Here is a 22,966-nt window from a genome sequence, read left to right as displayed (position 1 = left end):
TTCACACACTGTGGGTAGAGGGTGATGACCCTGCTCCTGCTTGCCAGCGATGGGCACGTGACCCAGGCAGGCCCTGTGATGAGACTCTGGTACACCTTTGGCCACCATGATTAGATCAGGGTCAGGCAGATGACACAAGTAAACCCAGTGAATGCTAACCCCTACAGTTGAGAAGGTCCTCTCTTTGGGGGTTGCTAAGCTTGTGCAAAGTAAGCCTGGAGCTGCCAATGGACATCTTTCCCACCACCTAAGAACAGCCTACCTGACAATAAAATGAGCAGAAAGCAGAGAGCAGAGATGGGTTTCTGACAACACGTGACAAAATCACTTGAGTATCTTTTTTTTTTTTCTGCTCTGCCTGAAGCTAAACCTACTTCAGAACTTTTCGTTGACTAAGCCAGCTTTCCTGCTCATGAAATTTTTTGCTAAGTTTTGTGAATTGCAGTCCAAAGAGCCCTAATTAATATGAACATTAAAAGGAGGAATTTTTAAAGATATTTTCATTGTCTCTGATCTTTGGAAATTGGCAATTTATACTGGGGGAGATAACACATTTTTGGCACACTTTTGAAAGAGTTAAATAACCATAGAGTACTATATTAGTTTTCTATTGCTGCCATAACAGATATCGCAAACTTAGTATCTTAAAAACAACACAAATTGATTATGTTACAGTTCTGTGGTTCAGAAATTTGACGCGGGTCTCATGGGGCTAAAATCAAGGTACCTGCAGGGAGGGCTGCGTTCCTTTCTGGAGGCTGTGAGAATCCACTCCTTTGCCTTTTCGAACTTCTAGCGGTTCCCCCACATTCTGTGGTTTGTGGTTTTCTTCTTCCATCCTCACATCTTTCTCTGACTCTTCTGCTTCCTCTGCTGTTTTTAAGTACCCTTGAAATTACATTGGGCCTACCTAGATAGGCTAGGATACTTTTTCTCTTAAGGTCAGCTGATTAGCAACTTCAATTTCATCTGCCACCTTAATTACCCTTTTGTCATGCCAACTAATATATTCACAGTTCCTGCCTATTGGGATGTGGACATCGTTGGTAGCGGTGAAGGGTTATTTGGCTTACCACACTGCATTCTCCTTCTATCGCAAGGAACTTTATTTTTCTGTCTTTTGCTTGCTTGCTTGTTTGTTTTGTTGTAATTTCATGCCGACTTGCTGCTTCTCCAATAGACTGTGACCATCTCATGTTTTTAATTTTGCCCCAGTGCCCACCAAAGAGCTTTTCCCATTAGTCAGTGCCAATTAAAAATTCTGGGTTTGTTTGCTAGCGAAGATCAGGAACAGGGCAATTAGGCAGGGGGATCAGGAAATGCTTTCCGGAAAATGTCTGTCTTTGTTATTGCTCTGTCTTTGGCCCGTAATACTCTATAGATTTACAAAGATATTTGGGGAGTAAACAAATAAATGAAGGTGGGATTTTAACTGGACCTTTTAAGATGGGTAGCATTTATAGTTGAGAATAAAAATCTGCGAGATATGCCGGGGGCTCTGTGTGAACAGGATGAAAGTACAGCAGGTACTTGAATAATGTCATTTTGTTCAATGTCATTTATTTCATTATGACATTGATGAGATGCTATAGAAACTTAACTCTTGTTTATATCAGTCTATGGTAAAATTGGTTTCATTTTGTGATTTCACTTAAAGTCACAGAACCTGTCAATGGTAAGTGAGAACTTACTGTAATGACTGGTGTAGAGGGTTCACAAAAGGGAAGACGGGTTTTGAACAGCCAGGGTCAATCTGGGTTATAGTCAGCCTTGGGGAGCAGCCTAAGGAGCAAAGAATTTTTGATCTCTATGGACAGTGAGAAATCCCCAGTGCCACTGCACAACCTACTTGCTGCTACTGACACCCCCTCTCTTGGTCATCTCATCCGGTCCCATCAATGCCATAAATGTGCTGACACCTCTCAAATGTACATCTCCACACTTAACCTCTCCTCAGATCTCCACACTCATCTATCCAAAGGCTTGCTTGACATTGCCACACCAGTATCTAAAAAGCATCTCAAACTTTACATGCCCAAAATTAAACTCCAGATTTTCACCCCACACCTCAACACCAACTTTCTCTTTCCACAGTCTTGCACATTTCAATAAATGGATGCTCCAGTCTCTCAACTGCTTAGCTGAAAGACCTCAGAGTCTACTTTTCCTCACGCCCCACATTCAACTCATTGGTAAATCTTGTTCACTCTACCTTTAAGATAGTTCCAGAATCTAACTACTTCTCAGTACCCCTGCTGCTATCCTTACTTCAAGCCACTACCATCTCTCAACCAGGATTACTGTAATGGCTTCCTAACCGGGCTCCCTCATTTCACCATTTCCCCCTTATTCCAATAAAGTAGCTACAGTAATCCTTTTAAAATTCAAATTAGGGGGATGCTCAAAAATCCCCCAGTGGCTCTGAATTTTACTCACATCAAAGCTAAAGTCCTTACAATAGCCTACAGGTCCCTTTAACATCTGGCATCGCCCCTTCTGCTCCCTCTCTGTCCTTATCGCCTGCACACTGTGCTCCAGCCACACCAGCCTCCTTACTGCTCCTTGAACATGCCAAGCCTGCTTCTGCCTCAGGACTTTGGTACTGTGAGGTTCTGTCTACACAGACTGCTTTTGTCCCAGGTGTTCCCATGACTCATGCACTCATTCGTTCATTTCCTTCAGGTCTTTGCTAAAATATCACTGTCGCAGAGGGCTTTCCTGTACCCCCTCAATATAAAATGGTACCACACGCCTTCCCTACCCCAGTGTTCTCTATTTCCCTTACTAAATCCTTTCTTTTCCCCCACAACATTCGCCACCATCTGATTTACTATGCATTTGTTTGTTTACTTTGCGCTCCATCCACTTGAAATGTAAGCTCTCAAATTGTAGGGACTATGTATATTTTTTTTGCAATTTATTTTTATTTTTTGCAATATTCAGTGCCTAGAGGCACACCCAGCACATAGTAGGAACTGAGTAAATTTTCATTGCATGACTAAGTGAACAGCGGAAAATAGATGAGGAAGGGTCACCTGGTAGTGGAATTGGGAGGAATGAGGTAGATACAGACTGCAGGCTGTGGAACCGCCCAGGAGACTGACGGAGAAGCCCGCTCTTGAATTGAGGAGTATGGGAAAGGAGAGACAGTGTAAAAGAAGTTCACAATCAAAACTTCTTAGCTACGGCAGGATGAATATTGGAAATGAAGGTGAAAGAATAGGCAAGTGACTTGACAATTGTTAAATAGGGAAGTAGAAATGTGAGTGCCCCTAAGAGAAAGAGGGGTGCTGGTACAGGAGACCATTTTGGAGGAGAACAGGGGACCAATTTGGGGCTAGATTCCAGTTGGTGTGTCTTAAAAACCCCCAGTTGGAGGCTTCTCTTAGGGGAAAGGGCAGAGACTTAACCTGTATCAGCCCTTGTGTAGAGCTCCTCAAGAAGCCTGAGGAGTGAGTGTTACCAGACGCACAAGAGTCTTATTGCCCACTTGTTCCATAGTCTAATACTTGGGCCAGCAGGGTATCCAGCTTAGTTGAGGGAGGAATTAGATGAGTGTCCTGCTTGAGAGGCAGCACTGTTGGAAGCTTGGCATGCTGGGAGAGATCAGACATGGGAGATTCTGGAGAAGTGCTCAGTGGGAGGGCAAGGACAATTCACCTAGTAAACAGAGAGCCAGAGTGTGCTAACCTCTTTGTTTTTTCGTGTTGATGAGAAAGTTTGGGATTTATCAGGATTCTCGAAGCCAGGAGAATGCCATTTCATAAAATTTCCAGTTTCATGGGTTGAGTGACTGAGGCAATCTGTAGCTTTAATTCCACTGATAACTGGACTGTGGCCGCAACCTTGCCTGCTGAGGAATGTGCTACCTCATAAATCTTGCTTGAACCCTTAATGCTCTCTTGTTACCCTAGTTGGGATTTCACCTAAGCTGTTTCACCTGTTAAATATTGGCAGACTCCTGTTTTCTCACCCCTCAGTGAAAGAGGTTGCTTGCCTTCTCCTCCAGGGTCTGGTAACGTGATTAGAAACCTTTTATACACTCCTGGGTGAGGACAATATGGCCCCCACTGTGGAGGCTGTGGCGACTGAGGGGTGGGAGCTGGCTTTCCAGACCAGAGCTGGTCTCCAGGTGCCAAGGCAGGATATTGAAGCAGAGCCCCATCAATTACCTAGTGAACCTCATTAAAAGAGAAGCATTCCGAGGGCAGCTGAAGCCCTGACAGGCCATTGACCGACTCATGTCAACTCCCTTTAGGTATGCCGTTGAAAATGGCAATGATTTATCTTTAGCTTGGCACCTCTGAACCGACAGCTAGGAAGACCGAATTACCCTCCTGTTCAAACAACACGCATGTCTGTCTCCTTCGATGCACTCTGTAGTCGGCTCTGCCTCTGGCTTTCCCTGCAGGGTGCCCACTTTTTCAGCTGTCTTTCTCTCCTTCAGTCCGGGAGCAGATGTTTGCTTTGCCCTGGGTAGTATAAGTAGATTCCTAATACACATGTTAACTTGGTCAAATATTTACCCAAATTTCTGATTTTTTTTTGTTGAGGGAAATGAATGGTTTACATTTTTGCTTAATTTTCGTAACCTGGAGGGAGAGATAACATAGCATAGTGCTATAGAATATGGCTTTCCTGTTTCTATACGTCATGGTCATACTGGCATCATCATGGTCTAAACCTAAGTAACCTCTTAATATTCAACTTTCTACCCCTGGAACCTGCTTGGGGAGGTGAAACTGTGTGGGGCAGGAAAGCGATGGCCTCCTGAGTTATCCCTGGGACCATGTCCCTTTGAAGCCTTGCTTTCTATGGGGCCATTGCAATGAACTGGACATGCTTCTCCGTGATTCCAGTCTCATCCTTAGTCTGCTGGAATTTTCCTTTTCAGACTGGTTTCTTTCAAAGGCAGTCTCCTCCTCCCTTACCCCTTCAGGACACTAGCATCAGCTCCTCAACTGGAATAAATCCAGGAAAAATATACAAATACAGGAAGAGCCACTGTCTTCAAACAACCCCGCAACAGTCCCTGACACAAGGAAATACAAAGCCTGACAACCTGCTTGGCAGAGCAGGAGACAGGAAAATACAGGGAGAATCACTGAATTCTTCTTCTAATGAATTACCCTCACAGAGAACAAAATGTACTGCTACATGCTATGTAGCCTTTTACAGGCCACATCTCTACTTCCCCATTTATAAAATGGGGACTCTGTAGGGTTGTTAGAGTAGTGAGAAATCGGTTAATTCATTCTTTCAAGAAATAGTTGAGCATCTATTCATATAATAAACAGCAAGGATGAAGCAGTATACTCTTAGGGATTGCCATGTTAATGAGAAGCAGAGGCTTGAGTAGAAAGAAGGCATCATACAGCAGCAGAGTCAGGACGAAGAGCATTCCTGGGGGCAGACACAGCTAATGCAACAGCTTAAAGGTAGAAACATGTTTTATATCCCAGAAAACCGGAAAATGACCAATGTGGCTGGAGCTTGTGGGTAAAAGTGAGAGTGGGAAGGGAAGCAGGGGTCAGCTCATGTGAGACTTGTAGGAGAGGCTATTTGGATTTCGTGTAAAGTACAATAGGAAGAGTAGCTCATTGTGACTTACATTTTAAAAGTTTACTTGTCTATTCTATGTAAAGGATTGTAAGAGTGCAAGTAGGAAGATTGGATTGGAGTAAAAGACAATCATTTAGGAAGAGAGTATGTGGTTTGTACTGGACACACAGGACTTTTCACGTCTGAGCAGTAAAAGCTGAGTCTCAACTGGTTTCCAACAGCACCTATGTGCATGCATTCATAGTAAAGCATCTTCCCTTATAATCTATACAAAGAGGTCTTTTTAAACATCCAGTCTGTTTAGTCTTTGCATCACATCGACGTCTGGTATCTTTGTGGGTCAAAGTCACAGAACAATAATGTTTTAGAACTGGTAAGAGGGCATATGGTGCATTCTTTGTCTCAACTCGACTACTCACACACTTTCAGTCCAGATGAATATCTACTCTTTAAAAAATATGTCACAACTTTATTGAAGTGTAATTTACCACAAAATTTATCTACTTCAAGCATAGAAATCAGTGGTTTTTAGTAGACTCCAACTGTTGTGCAACCACCAGCATGACCTAATTTTATAGTATTTTTCATCACTCCAGAAAGAAATGTCGTACCCTTCAGCAGTCACTCTCCATTCCATCTAACTCCAACCCCCTCAGACCTAGGCAACTACTAACATACTTTGTTTTCACGAATGTGCTTATTTTGTATATTTTATATAAATGCAATCATAACATATGTGACCTTCTGTAGCCAGCTTCTTTCACTTTGCATAATGTTTTCAAGATTGGTGCGTGTTGTAGCATGTATCAGAACTTCATTTCTTTCTTTTTCTTTTTGACGAATAACATTCTGTTGTATGGATGCAGCACATTTTGTTTATCTATTCACCAGTTGATAGATATTTAGGTTGTTTCTATTATTTCTACTTTTGGGCTGTTATGAATAATGCTGCTATGAACATACATGTACAAGTTTTAGTGGACGTATGTTTTTATTTCTCTTGGGTACATACCTGGGAGTGGAATTACTGGATCATATGGTAATTTTATGTTTAATTGTTTGAGGAACTGCCACACTCTTTTCCAAAGAGCACAAGATTTCACCTTGCTCCCTGGTTGCTTATTTCTTAATAAAACTTCCTGAGCAGGAAGTTTTTCTTCACATGAATCTAGAAATGTACTTTCTGTATTGAACGTAATGTTAAGAGCATCGTCCCTTAGTTTCTTCCAAATAAAACATAATGAATTCTTTCCTTTAGCTAATTTATTTTTTCTCCTATTCCTTTATAGACTCCTTTATTTAAAATACTCTTTAAAATAAAGGAGTCTATCACTCTTAAAAAGGACCTGAGCAATGCCAGCAATTACAAAAGATCGATGTCATCGTAACAATACATATTGCTTTCTTAGTTATATCCATAGTCACTTTGATTCTTAGGTCTTTTGCTGTCAGACGTGTGTAATTTGGGTCAAGCTCTCTCCTTTTCTGTGGCTTTCCAGCTTCCATTTCCATTCATGCATGGACGCTAGTGCTACACTAGTGCTTGAATCTCGTTCCCCTCTGACCTCTGAAACTGAAACTTTCTTTCTTGCCCCCCTTGGACTGCTTACTTATTTCTCTATTTTGGCTCCATAGCACCAGCACATAATTTTCAGAGGCTGAGAGAAGGGCTCCTTCTTCTGGATTGACTCTTGTCTTAAATTCTCAGCTCCCTTTGGGCTCTTCCCTTTGAGATGAGAGAAACTGAATCCTTTTTACTCCCAAGTTCAACATGACAATTTTCCTTGGATCACAGCTCTTTGTGAACCAATGCCTTCTATTTATTTGTTCATTCATTCCTCATTCAACAAATAGTTCTTGAGGGGTAGTTACTGTTTTGGGTTCTGGGGACACAGTAGTGGACAAAACAGACCATGACGCCACACTCACAGTTTATAGTCTAGTGAAGGTTATGTAATTTAAGTATAAACAAGTTTGATCAGATCATTTGAAAAAGACTTTATATTTTCTGTGAAGTCCACTCCCCCCCCCACTTTTTTTTTTAATGAAGCTATAGAACAGAAGGATTACTTGACCTATTCATAATTAGTCCCTGGTGAGCTGAAATGGATCCTAGGTCTTAGACTCCCAGTGTTCTTTCCATCACCCTGTGCTAATGGAAATGGTTTGAGAAACCGTTTGACTTACAGACATGACAAGAGTTAATGTAACATTTCTTAGTTGTGGGAACATTTATGAGATGTTAGCAAACATTGCTACAGATCTTGGAATGAAAAAGAACATGAGGAACATGGAAAAGAAAGAACAGCAAGAATTTGAAATTTCTTTTTTAAACCAGACTTCATACTTGAGTCAGTGTCTATGAAGTCAGACTTCCAAGTTGCAGTAAACACTGTGAGCAAAAATACATGATTTAGTGAATCTTTCACAGATTCCTTTTGTTTTCTTCAAGGGACTATGAAAGCTGCTTTTAAAGGGCAAGTCAGGCAGTGAATTTTCCTGTTTTAATTTCAAAGTTCAGCGTGTTATTTTATGTTCCCAACAACTTCCTGTTTCTCCTTTCCCTCAGAGTTCAAGATTAATAGCAATTTTCCATCTTGAAAACAATGCAAACATTTCACCCCTATGGATTCCAGGGAAGCTGGGCTTACTGATGTGTGTGCACATCTGGGCCTCTATGAGGACGTTTGTGCTTCTTCTCAGGGCCTCCCTTTAGACTGGACAAAGAGGTGGATTTCTTTTTTCATTGGTGTGGGAGATAAATAGAAAATTGTATTGATTAGAAGCTCAGAATCATGCCCTCGAGGCTTCTAATTTTGCAGCCTAGAAAAATCCTCTTCTTGAGGTCTGCACTTGGCTTTGATGGCTGAGAATCATGAGTCTTCCTCCCTCCCAAAACCAGACATGTCAATGTTGACTCCATGCTGTTGGGTCTCTGTCTCTATTACAGCGTCCTTTCCCTTCTAAACCCCCAGGGAAAGCGACGAGGAATCAATGGTGACAGAACAGTCTAGAAAGAGGTATAAATATGAGCATGTACTAAGAAAATGCAAGTTTAGCCTCCCAAGATAGAAACAAATTAAAGGGGAAGCATCATGGTGGAATAAAAGTAAAATGTTTACAAATTAGAGGCAAATTTAGAAATTTAAAAGACTATTTTGAAAGAGATAAGAAAAGATCTGTAGGAAATCTTTACCCTTCCACCTTTCCCTACAATACCTCTTTCCCTCAGTTACTCCACAACCTTCTTCTCCCTCTCTCACACACACCCATCAACTTCCCAACAAATGCAATCTGGTAATAAGTGGTAGCAAAGGATTTAATCATTTCCTAAGTGAGGCAGGGAAGAGCTGGTCCTTTGTCTCTAATATTTATGATTCACAAGGCATCAAAAAAACCTTACATGCTGCAAATGGGAGCCATCATGTTTCCTGACAGAAGTTCCTCTGTCTGCATTTGTTTGTTTAAAGATGATGGATTGATGATCCATCAATCCCAGGAAGGAAAACCTCTGGTTTGCAGCTATCACCTTGACACGCATGGCTTTTAGATAGTTCTTCAAGCCATCTGCCAGCCATCTTTCTGTGGTCATTGAGGTAAAGTGAGATTCTTTTCAATTCTATCAATATTTATTGAATACTCACAATGTGTTATTTTTGCACTGGAAAGTGGCAAGTTGAAAGAGGTAAAAATGAGTACTATATTCTCTGGCTTTAAGTCACTCATTGTCTTGGTCTGTTGAAAATGAGTAGAAACAGGGTAACCCAATGAGTATTATGATCGTATGCTATGATCTCCACCAAAGATCACTAACTGGTTCAAACACAGAGTTGTCAAAGGTGAATTTGTATGTCTTTCACCTGGGACCAAGGGCTACCTCTGATAACTGCGGTAGTTATCAGATGCCTGCAAACCCAATATGGGCTATTCCCAACAGGCATAGCCATATAAGGTTTCAAATGTCTTAATAACCTCCCAGGAAGATAGTGACTATTTTTCTTGCTTTGACTTGGAGGAACCGGGTGGATTAGAATAACTATCACTACCATGTCATGGTGAACACAGGGCCGTCACATAGTAATATAATTAATCTGCACGAACCAGATTATATCCATTCTGATCCATCACCCTCACTAGGCTCCTAGGGAAAGCAGCAGAAAGATGTACAATTTAGTAGGGGAAACAAAATGAACATATAAAAGGAAGAATAGTGCAGAGAATAAAGCCGGGCTCTGGAGCCAGACTCTGAATTTGAATCCTGATGGTACTATTTTTTTTAAATTTTTAATCCTTTTATAGGTTACCTAGACCACTTTTGATTAAGAAAACTGTAGAAAGTTAGTAACTGCCACAAGCAAACACCAGGCGGTGGCATGTGTCAGTTTTCCACAGAGTCCTGCTTTGCGGGGTGTCTGTACCGCTCTAGGTCTCTGCTCACACTCGCTGGAATCAATCATGGCAGATTTTAGTCCACAGGTCGCTTTTCCCCATCTTTCTTTGTAAACTCTTCAGCATTCTTACAGAATTTTTTACGGTCCTTAGATTATTCTTCAGCGAGGTCAGCCCGAAGTGGGTGCTTAGGCTGGGGTTTGGTCATCAGTGCTATGACGGGCTGGATTACTTAGTTGGTTTTGGTTGCTAGCTTCCAGTTTTCAGCACTAATTACTGGCAGACAGACCTGCCCCTTTTCATCAATGTTGGGGTGATAGATCTTTGTTTTAAATGTGATCTTCAGTGGTTTGAATGGGTACTCTGCTGGAAAGTTGATTTCGATCTGAAGGCCCCCTTATCTTATGGAGGGTTGTCAGGAACAATAAGCCCTTGCCAAGTCAATAAATTAGCTTTATCAACCTGGATGTTACAGAAGTTTTTCATTCCATATTTGTGGATTTCTCCAAGCTTCTTCAGCAGCCTTCTGTTTGGCCGCCATCTTGGATCTCCTGATTGTACTACTGACTAGCTGTAAGCCCATGGACAATTTTCCTAATCTATGCTATGCCTTGGTTATCTCATCTATAAAACTAGGATAATAATAGTAGAATCTGCCTCAGGGAGTTATGAAGGTTAAATGAATTAATACTTTGAAGTGCTTTGAATAGTGTCTAGGCTTTATAAATGTTAGATATTGTTATTATATTAACTACCTTAAGTAAGTAAGTTAATTCAGGACTAATTAATGCAATATTATCTGTTTTGAGAACTCAGAGCATAGGTATATTGATCAAGGCTATAGAAATCATAGTTGGCTTCATGGAGGTGGTGGCACTTGAGCTCATTTTGTATACAAATGGGACTTTAAAGGTAAGAGAATAATACCAGCAATGCCATAGACATATGAATGAGTTAAGTATCACACATACAAGGAGCCTGATTACTACGTTCTACAAGAGTAAAAGCTGCAAGATTCTTAGGCAACCACTGAAGACAGTAAACATTCACTGTTTAAAATTCCTCCCTGACTGAGTGATAGCAAAGCAAGGTGACAGAATGAGTACATTTCATAAGATGACAGAAAAAATTTTAATGATAGAATTAATTTATATTAGTACAAGAAAACAAGTACCTTTATTGAACAGAAATTTAGAGAAGTTACTCTACTGTAAGGAAGAGGGTATATAAATCAGACTTTAAATTTCAAATAACAGAATTCACTCTGTCGAGCTAAGCAGAAAAGAAATGTATTAAGGAATATTAACTACCTCCCAGAATGGGGAAGGAAGAGTAGAGTCAAATTGTAGACTTACACAGCCCAAAACAATGTATAACCATGCCAGGGCTTCTCTAATGTTCCCTGCCAACAGTACTCAACACCTATCATATACAGGACTGGATAATAGAAGCCCCATCACTGCTATCTTTGAAGTAATGGTCTAAGTCAGGGGCTGGCAAATTTGTAGGGTGGCCACCTATTTTGTTAATAAACTTTTATTGGAACACAATCATGCCCACTGGCTTATATAGTGTTTGTAGTTGCTTTTGTGCTATAGAGTTGAATAGTGCAGATAGAGTCCAGGTGGCCCACAAAACTGAAATGTTTACCATTTGCCCTTTTACAAAAAACATTTGCCAACCACTGGGCTAGAAACTTATTTAGCCCTGAGAAGAAAAATGCACCCAGCCCTAGAACAAAAATGAAACACACCCTACCATTCAGTATATTCTCCTTTCTCACCAGACACAGGCTATAATAAACAGAAGCAGCTACCATAGACAAGTGAACAAGGGTCTCAAATACAAAGATGATACTAATAATCACAAAGCATTTAAAGAAAACTAAGTACAGTAATGAAGACACATGGAAGATGAAATAAAGAAAAAGAGTTACCAGGACAAAGAGAAGACTACCTTAAAGTAAGTATAATTAACATCTATAGATGTTTAAGAGAAGGTATTGTATCCAGAAAACAAGTTTATTACCCTAAGAAGAAAGGAAATTAAAAAAAAAAAAATGAGGTCATGAAAAACAAGAGATGAATGCACATAGGTAAAGAGCGTGAGTAAAAATTTTCCCAGAAAACACTTCAAGATGGCAATGATCTGGAAAGTATGAAAGAAAATTTAAATGTTATGAAGGATAGATTAAAAATTCCCATATCCATCACCAAAGAGAGAATAAAAAGGACAAGGTAGGGGTGGGAGCCAGGGATAACCTAAGAGGGGACAAAGGATCTTTACATTAAATGGTGAGCAGGTTGGGCGCTGAGCAGGCTGAGTGGAAGTCTTTTCTATACATTTTGTTGAAATGTAAAACACCAACAGTAAAATGCCTTAAAACATTCTTAGGGTTAGAGCTAGAGTTACCTCAAAGAAATGAGAATCAGATTGGCATCAGATGGTCCACTGACACATTGGATCCTAGAATAATGAAGCAGATATGAGAAAGAAGACGTAATTATAGTTATGGATAAAATTTTTAAATTATAAGAAAAGCCATATGAAAAATCCATATGAAATTATATAGAAAAGTGGTATCCAAGCTGGCTAAAGACGAGTAGAAAAAAGTGTATAAACCAGTGGAAAACAGAAAAGATACCCAAAAATCTATACCATAGAAGGAAATGGTTACTGATAGATTATAGTTACCAAACTTTTTTTTTTTTTTTCTTAAGGAGCACACAGCTCATAGTGGCCCATGCGGGGATCGAACCAGCAACCTTGGTGTTATCAGCACCACGCTCTAACCAACTGAGCTAACAGCCCACCCAGCTGCCAAACTTTTTAAGAGTGCATAGTTTCTGTTTTACAGGTTATTACAAAGATAGAAAAAGAGAAAAGTTTCCTAACTTGGGCTCAGGCTAGCATAACACTACCGAAAGCAGAAAACACTGTCATGGAAGAGGGAAGTTGTAAGCAAATCTCACCTTTGAACAAAGATGTAAGATTTCTAAATAATACATTAGTAAATCAATTCCATGGAAGATGAATAATAACTCATGTTGTTTCATCATTTCATTCCCCCTCCTCTATTAGTTTGGAAGTTATATTCTATTCCACTCATTAGTTAGCTATTTGGTGCTTTTAAGACTGTTTTTCGTTTGTTTTAACTTTTCCTCTAGTTTTTTAGTTATTCTCCGTAGAAAGGTTGGTCTAAATTATGTAGTGTGTCATTCCTAGAAATAGAAACTCTGGAATCCTCATTTGAAATATAGTGTTAGGGAGTAAATAAAGAATGCTTGATATCAGTTTCCTGGCCAAACATAGTGGTAAAAATGAGAGGAGGAGGATTTTTTCCTAAGCAAGACACAAAACATAGATGCTATAAAAAAAAATGATTAATAAACTTGACCACATACAAATTTAAACTTATTTAAATTTAAATTAAACTCATTGTAAATTTACAAGTACAAATTTAAATTCACTTGACAAAGGACATCATAAATAATGTAAAGAGACAGAGACAACTTAAGAGAAGATATTTGGAATCCATATAACAAAGAATAATGTCCATAATATGAAGGGAGAATTTACAAATCTGTAAGAAAATGGCAAAGAACTGGACCCTCTCTCAAATGAGCCAAACTCATCAATGAGCAATTCACAGCACAAAAAAAGCAAATGAATAAAGTTGAGAAGATAATCAACTTCACTATTAATCAGTGAAGTGAAACCAGACTATTAACAAATTAATACTAGCATACACTGCTGGCGATAACAAAAATGTATGTACTTTTAGCTAGTGTTTTATCTCTGATTATCTATCCGAAAGGATTCACACACGTTTGCAAAGATGCTTATTTGGAAATCTTCAATGCCCCACAGGGGCTAAGTAAAGATTAAATATCTAAACTATGAAGTACTATTATGTAGCTGTTATAAATCCTGGGATACATTCATATGTGCTTTAGGGAAATATAATTACAAAAAGATATTAGGTAAAAGAAATAAGTTTGAGAACTTTTGTTTTTCCATTTATGTAAAAAACAAAACAAACCCAGGTGTATTTGTGTATACATATTTATAAATTATGCTAAAACAAAATTAGAAAGATGTATGCCAAATTGTGAGCAATGTTTGCATGTGGGAGGCATTTGAGTGTTGGATGTGGGTGGGTGGGGACTTTCACATGTTTCCCTACATAATAATATATTTCTTCAATATTTTATGATGAACTGTATTCAGTCATTACTTATATATTAAAAGAAAAAAGTATGGTGCGTAGGATGTGAGATACAATTAAAGGACCTTGAGCTTTGCAATCAAGCAAACTTGGCTTCTATAATCCTGGCTTTTTCTTGCAGGCTCTGTGACTCTACACAAAGTCTCTCAGGCTCTCTGAACTTTCATGTGAATTTATACATCTTTAAAATGAGGGTTATTAATAAAAACATGTATGTAAATGTCAAACAGTGTTTTGAATATAGGAGGAAGTTTTCAATAAAATTTGCTGTGTTCCTTCCCTCAGGGAATAGTGAAAAATAAGTAAGATAGAGGTAGAGTAAGGCCCTTTTCTTCAAGACTTTGAAAGTGAGGAGAATGACTTCACCTTCATTTGGTAAGAAGAGCCACAGTAAAACCTTGAATTGTTGGAGAGTGACTTGATCCAAGAAGATGTTTTAAGAAGATTAGTTTGGCGTTTCTAAAAAGAAAAACAAGTCCATTGGCATAGCTTTATCTCTTTTTCTGTATAAATGGTGACATTGTAGAATTGGAAGCCTTTATGATGCATCATTTGTCTTTCATTTTCGCACATGACCTAGCTGAGGATCTGGGCAAAAGAGAGGTCCCCAGGGAAGCCCATAACTGTGTAGCTTTATTTGATCCTCTCAGAATCAGCATTGTGGTCGAGCTCCAATGGAGTCAGTGTCTCTAATTGCATTTTACCAGGATTATCTGTTTTTCTTTCAGATTCCTCAGCTACCCCTGCAGCTATTGAAACATAACCAATTGTTCTTTAGTAAGTTGATGAATACTTTGAAGGTAGACCTGGTTTAGTCATAGCACAATTTTTTTTTATCACAAATATTCTAAATAAAGTTAAGATAGACTTTTTGTGCCTCCCTGGGAGATAACTGATATTCTGGAAGGATATTCTCACATGGCATGCCCATATCAGCCTAGCTGAGGCCCACCACTCCTAGCTCGGTCATTCGGGATAACCCTGTGTCCTGATGATACATGTCCCCTAGAGGATGACACTTGTCTGAGGCCCACTTAATAATAGTAGTAACAATAATGAATAAATCTGCATAGTAACTTGGACTTTGCAAATCCTATAAATATCTACAAATGTAAAGTAGACCTTACTCCTTAGCAAACTTCCCACTCGGGTTCTCTCACCCTGTGTCTTTGTCTTCGTTTTCTCTCTAATACCAGAAGCCATCCTGGCTGAATCTCCAGATTTGAGTGGTACGACACTGAGCTCAGCCTTGAGAAGGAAAGGTATAGGCACTACCCTTTTTGGTGTTTAGCGTGTTATGAAATCATGCCACTGCCCGTATTCATTTCCAAAGACTTAGAGCTAGAGTTTTGCAGTCAATGCTGAAAGTGGATAGGCTGAAGTAGATGAAATGTTAAGACAGAAACGGCTGTATGCCTCTTGGTACACCCTGCAAGTCATTCGACAACCTGCTCTGCAAATCACACCTTTGCAGTCTCCTTTATACATCTTCTATGCCACAGGGTGAACCCTGAACTTATAGAACTTATAGAACGTAAGAGCACAATGAGAGGGTCTGCGGCGCTTCATACCATAAAATAAAAGCCTTGTATTTTGCTATGTCTAAATATTTATCATACTTGATTTATTTTTTCCATTAACAATGTGAAAGAACAAAGAGATCACATGAATACACAGAGAAGAGTGCAGAAAACATGTATCAATAGCTTAAAGCAGGGGTGTCCAAACTGCGGCCCGCGGGCCAACTGCGGCCCACAATCCAATGTTAATTGGCCTGCAGCAAATTCCAAAAATATATTTAGTTTAATTAAATAAACCAGGTGAGGCAACACGTACTTCACCTTGAGTGAGTGGCCCGGCTGTTTGTGTATTTTACCGCATATGGCCCTTGGTGAAAAACGTTGAAAAAAATTTGGACCCCCCTGGCTTAAAGGATAAAGTGGAGAACCACAGAGCTATCTCCCAGGACAAGAAATTGAAGCTTACCAGAACCCAGGAGTTCCCTCCACCTCCTTCCTTGTCATCACCACATTCCCTCTCCTGAGCTCAGGAAGATATTATCTCAGATTCTTTTAAAAGTTTTATAATCTTACCTTTTACCTTTAGGGTTATAATCAACCCTGAACAAATTTTTGTGTATGGGATGAGGTACAGCTTGTTTTTTTCTCCCTCATTTGAATACTCAGTTGTCCCAGTACCATTTATTAAAAAGCCTATCTCAAATTCAACCCCTAAAATCCCCTTGCCTTTGGCTATTATGAAATAAAATACATTAGTCTTTAAGGAACATCTGTGTACATAACTTGCAGAATTAGTCAATGTGTCTTTTAAAAATTGTTTAATTGTGGTAAAAAAGTACATAACATCAAATCTACCTAAATAAATAAATAAATACATACATACATACATACATAAAGCCTATCTCCATTGCACTGCGTAAATCAATGAATTTTCTGTCTCTAGACCCTGAATTCATTTACCCTGCTTTAAAGAGACACTTTATTCCAGCTCCCGTTTCTGGAGCCTTTCTTTTTTTTGAGGCTCTATGTTTAACAGACAATTTTCATTTAGTCTTCATAATAACCATATGACAGTCTTCCTATTTTTCTCCTCAGGTGGTTCACAAGCTAAGTAACTTGCCCAGGGTGACCCAGCTAGTTAGTGACAGTCAAGATTCCAAAGTCTGTCCGCTTACATTTTACTCTAAAATCCAAACACCTTCCATAGTGATGGCCAGCGACTATTTCAGTCACAATCTCTTAGGTATCCTGCCTAAAACCTGCCTGAAACCATCCTGCTCTGAACCATTCCAGACATGTAACTTGCTCTCTCTCTCTGTCTGAAGATGTATCTGCTGATTGGATTTGAAATCTTTGTCTATTTAAAGAATCAAATATTAGTCAGTCACTCAGACCGCCCAGGCCTCAGGCTCTCTGCCATGTGCTCTTGCCAAGGGACCTTGGCTGGGTCTGGGGTTTTCCCAAAAGGGGTTGTTACTTGAAACTCACTCTTCAGCCTAATTTTCAACCTGTGATGCCTTTCTGAGCCCTTACAGGTAGTTGATTGTGCAGCTTTTCCTTTGTGTGCAAAGAATGTTCCGTCATCAGCCCAGATTTACTCTTCTCAAAGATATCAGTGAGAGATGGCAGCCTGTGGGAACGAGAGAGCTGATTGGAGGACTGTAAATGGGTCCTTGGATTGACGTGCATTGCTTGGTTGCCAAGCAGGGCTACATTTTCAAAAGAGATAATTATCCAAGGTCTGTTTCAGAGCTGAAATCTGGCTCATAAAAAAGAAGGGGTTAGGGGCATTGCCATCCACACTGAATTTGCCAAATCCTTGATCATGAAATATTCTCAGAATGCTGGCAATCATTTTTGGGTAACCCCGCTTACACAACAGCTCCCAAAGCTACCAGACACACTGGTGTGAAATGCTTAAGTAAGGTCAGTAAACATGTGGGAGTTCATTGCCTTTCTCTGAAATATCTTACTGACTCTGACTATGAAGAATGTGGATAGTTTTTCCTGCTACCAAAACACATGTTAGAGCGTGGACGTTGCTACCTTGTCCCATCCACGTGACTTTGCCACATGTCCGCACAGATCGCACTAGTTTGCATGAGGGATGGATACAACACACACATATGGTTTGTTGTTTAAAAGCTCTCCACTTCTTTTTCTAAGGCTCCTCACTTGAGATGGAGTGGCTAAAGGCCAGCAGCATTTTGGAAAGAATAGTTCAGGTTTCATCCTGGAGTCTGTTCTGTGCCTGGGGATCCCCCACCACATACCCTTAGGTTTACTGACAACCTGTCAACAACAAGATGACTTTAGCTCTTAGCACAGGTGGTGCATTTTACTGCTTTACTGCTTTGCAGAGAGGCCACTGTTTGGGTGTACAGTGACGGTTCCTCCTTTTCTTTAAGATTCAGAAAGATCCTAGTTTTCTTGAGGCATGAAATATGCCTATATTTACTGACATTTTGTGTTACCAGCATCTTCACTACCCGTGTAAAACATAGAATGTTTTTGATACGTGCTAGCTCACCTTTTTAAAAAACGTTTTTCATCAGCAGTTGTCACTACTATCTGCACGGGCTCCAAGAATGACCTCCGATGATTATGTAAGTATTGGATGTATTTATAGAAGGAATGATATAAATTTGCTCATGGCAAAACCCTGAATTGCAGTGATGCCTCTTCTTTCAAATCAACTGCAAACTGTTTATTTCAGAATCTCCTGGCAGTGGAGGAAGCTGGGAGAATGAGAAAAGAATCCTTAGCTCAGTTAACATGTTCTGGACTTACATACAGCTAGTTCCTTGCAAAGATATTTCTCAAAGTCTGAATTTTTGTTGTGAGCCCCAAAAACTGCGGACATGAATTGGTTCGCTGTAAATGGGGCTCAGGGAAATCAGTGAAAACCTGTATTACATTTTGTCAGTGACCTTTAACATACAGTGTCTAAATTTATAGAGAATGTGTTGGCAGTAAGGAACTTGGCATTGATCAGAAAATCTAGGAGAATGCAAGTTGTAGGCACACAGCTGCTGAATTGTTTGTCTCTCTGGTTTGCTGTTTGGGGGATGTGGTAGACGAGAATCCTGTTCTTATGCTTGCACTTCCTAATAAAAAATGTTTCTGGGAGCATCAGGAGTTGAAAGAGAGACTTTCTGATGTAGTCTAAGATAAGCCAATAAAAAAAAAAAAAGGCAATGTCTGGAAAACAGATTGAGGTAGTTAGGACTGCTGACGCTCCCTCCACCCCCCAAGCTGTGCTAGCTGAAACATGAAGCAAGGTGCAATCCAAAGAACAGGGCACGAGGCCAAGACGAGGCTTCCAGATGGTGGCTTTCATCTCCAACTTAGCCCGCCGCACCCATTACCATTTGCAAGCACCTTTGAGAGGTCTCTCTCTGGCTTCTCAGAGTTGAGTCAATTTAGGGTTGGCACCCTCTGTAAGTGCTCTCCATCAGTGTGTCCACATCTTCATTCATCGGGCCAGACATGTCCCGGGGTTCTGACATGTGCAAGGAGTGTTTTGGTGGAGTCTGCCTTGGCACCAGGGGTTTTAATACAAAAGATGGAAGGAGCAAGCATATTCCAGGAGGTGGTTTCCAGCTTACACACTGTTTCCACATCTGAGATGAGAGTGACTCTGTCTGTTTGGTCATGATTGGTTACATCCAACCACAGCCACATCCTGACACTGAATAGGTGCCAATATTTCTTGAATTTGATGACCAAGGAAATCTATCATTTCAATAGACCTCATAATCACCCACTGAGTAGCTAGGGCTGTTGCCATCCATTTTCATTTTATGGATGAGGAAATTGAGTCTCAGAAAGAGTAAATGCTTTTCCCCTAGAACTCAGGCTGCTAAATTGCTGTACTGGGACCATAACCCAGTTATTTTTATTCCAGATCCAGTGTTCCTTCTAGTACACCAAAGAAAGAAAAATGGAGAAGGAGGCTAAAGGTAATTTGAGCTAGACATCTAGGGAAATGGATGAATTTCTAATTTTTGTTGTTGGAGACGTTAGAGTTTTATCCACAGCCTGAATCTAGCAAGGGTCTAAGAGAGGTCAGAGTGGGCCACAAGGAGTGGGGCTTCTTAGGGCCTGACCAGAGAGAGCTAGCCCTTGGTTTGGACCGAATGATGTTAAGAAGTAGAGTAGCTGTAAAAAGTGAAAAGGATTCTCAAGGTGAGGGACAAAGGTGAGACCTAAGGGTTACAGTATGCAAGGGCAAGCAGGAGGGTGGGCCCAGGCACTTGGGGGGATTCTAAGGGTTCGAAGCTAGAGTGCTTTGAGAAGAACGACAGTTGAGCTAGAACAAAAAGCTGCAAACCAAAAAGTAGAACAATTGAGACTTGCAGAGAAAATGCAACACATGTAATCACCGTGTCTCAGCCATGGTGCATATTCACATGCTCTATACCCCCTTTCTCCTGGGAATTCTAGTAAAGCTCCCAGTATTGAATCTATCGCTGCTCTTGGGAGAATGACAACAGAAACCTGTCTTAGCTCGCAAGTTGGGCTTGAGATCCCATCCCCAGAGCACATGACGGTTTCTCATCCTTTCTCTCACCCCTTACAGATTTCAAAAGAGGCCATTTTCTGTGTTCCTAAATTAATCCAGAGAGACAATGTATTGAAATGGAAAGCTCGCTGGAAGAAAACTGGGAGACACTGGTTGAGCCCTGGCTTTGCCAAGTCCCGTGTGACCTTAAGACAAGTCACTCACACTTCCTGGGCTTCACTACCCCCATTTGGAAATGAAAGAGGAACAGACTCTATGTCATGAAAGGTCCCTGAGTCTAACAATCTGTGAAGCAAGGGAGAGATTCAGATGCAACATTTATAAAGCGTTTTGCTCTTTTATAGATATGGTTTTCAGAGGCTGTGTGTAAAGTATGACACGCAAGTCAGGCTGGTTTCCAGGTCCTGATTGATGGTGCTAGTGATTTATCAGGCTTACCTAATTACTATCCCCATATAAAAACAAATGAGCCCATTCTTGTTAATTTCGCCTACCTAGGAAAAAAGTCAAATTTTAATGATTTATAAAAACATCAAAAAAGAACAGGGGATGGAAAACACCAGAGGCAAGACATTTCTTTTTTTTCCTTTGAAACAGATGATAGACTATTGCTTAGAGCTATTAGTGTACAGTGTATGGGGAACACATTCAAGAGCAGATGAATGCACTTGGCATGTCCACACAGCGATACTTGGAGAGGGTGGGAGTGTTTCCAGAGAGTGATAAATACTAACGTTCCTTCCAAAGGCTAGACTTGGGGTGGAGGGGAGACTGACAGGTACTCATCTGAGGATGACAGAACTCTAAATGGATGACTCACATTTGCTTTCACTAAGCAAAGTTCCTGGGTGGTTTGTACGGCCAAAGAGGTTGTTAGTATTCCTTTTAGAACCATCACCTGAGGGCAAACGTTAATCAAATACGAAAGCCTCTGCAGACTGAGAAGACACAGGCTCCTTGTTGGGTGAATCTGAGTTTTATTTGAAAGCTCTCCAATGTGCTTTTCTTATTATATTTGCTTTACTAGAGAGACTGTGTGCAGTGGTTAGGACCATGGGATCCTAAATCAGACTACCTAGGATGCATCATTTAGAAGCTGGATGATCTTGAGCAGCTTATTTAATCTTCCTTTTCTTTTCTTTCTTTGTTTTTGGCATTTTCGCCAAATGTTTAATTCCATTGGATGTGCACACTTTGCTATTTAATCTCTTGCTTTAGTTAACTTATCTCTAAAAGAGAATTATAATAGAATCTCAGAGAGTTGGTGTCAAGAATAAATGAGCTACTACACAGACATAGCTTGAAAGAATGCCTATTGAGTGCCACTGAGTAGCACTCTGTTACCTAGGATAATTGTTGCTGTTGTTACGTTATCTTGGTGTGGAATAATTTGGGGGCCCATGTCGAGGTGTGGAGTAGGCATCTGATCAGGGGTCATAATTGGGCACTGGCTGAGTAATGATGACAGTTGACATCCGCTGGACTGAAAAGACCAAAGCTTGGGGGAAAAATCTTACTACTCCTTAACCACAGTTAAGTCATCTCACATAATCAATAGTTGACTATACCTTGGTTTTTATTCTAATTGGGAATCATCTTTGTCCCTCTTCTCTCCACAAAGAGAAAGATTTGACTGAGTATAATTTTATAATGATCAACTAAGTGGGCCAGAGACATAAAGATGACATGTATTCTGCCAGTTCTTTCAGAGGCATTGGGAATTGGAGAAGTGAATGATCATAAAACTAGCAGATATTAAAATTCAGTTACAGTTCACTCTGGAAAAAAGGATAGTCCAAGCTCCTTCCCCACTTGCTTCATTCTTCATAGATTTTTAACTATAACAAGATAATCTTTGCCCATCGTATGGCACCTCATAGGCTTGAAATGAGAGAAACACCATTTGGGGACAAATGCAGTCAAGAATGACCATATTTCAGTGCTTGTCAATATTACCAAGAGGGAGACAGACATTCCTTATATAGTATCTGCTCTTTATACTTTTTCATTTAAATAGAACCACTGATCCTATGGACTGTTTCTAATTTTAAGTCTACGTAAATAGAAAAGGAGGACTGAGTTGGGCATATTAAACTAGCAGAGGATAGTTATAGAATATATGCCTCTTTGTTTATTCACCTCTTCCTGAAAAGGTGAAACAGCCTCTGCTTTCTGCCTTTTCCTTGCCGACATCCTGGTGACTTTAGTATCCATAACTCAAACAACCACCACTGAGAATAAAGTTTAAGATTTGCAGAGTCTGGCTGGAAAACAACGAAGAGCTCTGAAGTCATCATTATAATAAACATGACTTTTAGCATTTTGCTTCCTGAATTGATTTCTTCTTCAAACACACATTTCTTTCGAGAACCCAGTAAATTTATGCAAACAAGCCCTAATTCATTTCTTTAGTCCACACCCAGGAACCAACCTTTGTTTGCAAAGTACTCTAATCTTTACTGTAGCCAAAACGTTTCATTTTGTGTGTTCTAGGAAAAGAAGCACGAGGGTGTGAGGATGGCAATGAGGGACATAAAGCTACACACTTTATGTAGCAGTGGACATTTTTCTTGGGTAATGACTTTAATAATCCTACACTTGACAGTAAGGGCAAGAAAGAAAATAAGGTTGATGGTTCTGGGCTCTATTTTTTCCTGAATTCTAGCAATTACTTTAGCTCTTGAAATTGGAGTCATTACACTCCCTTTTGCCATTTTATCCTTAAAGCCATAGATTGAAAAT

At 40.0% G+C, this 22,966-nt stretch overlaps 1 pseudogene across 1 annotated transcript; it reads right to left on the bottom strand.

Annotated features, from left to right (window-relative positions):
- Positions 1-10,027: 10,027 nt before the first annotated feature.
- Positions 10,028-10,473, bottom strand: LOC308500004 (ubiquitin-conjugating enzyme E2 L3-like; annotated as a pseudogene). The gene has a single exon. The product of its transcript is annotated as a ubiquitin-conjugating enzyme E2 L3-like (transcript).
- Positions 10,474-22,966: the final 12,493 nt, after the last annotated feature.

The sequence above is a fragment of the Rhinolophus hipposideros genome (genome assembly GCF_964194185.1).
Source record: "Rhinolophus hipposideros genome assembly, chromosome: 7".
Taxonomy (NCBI): Eukaryota; Metazoa; Chordata; class Mammalia; order Chiroptera; family Rhinolophidae; genus Rhinolophus; species Rhinolophus hipposideros.
Note: the sequence above shows the minus strand (reverse complement) of the source record. Positions and strands in the feature narration are given on the sequence as shown.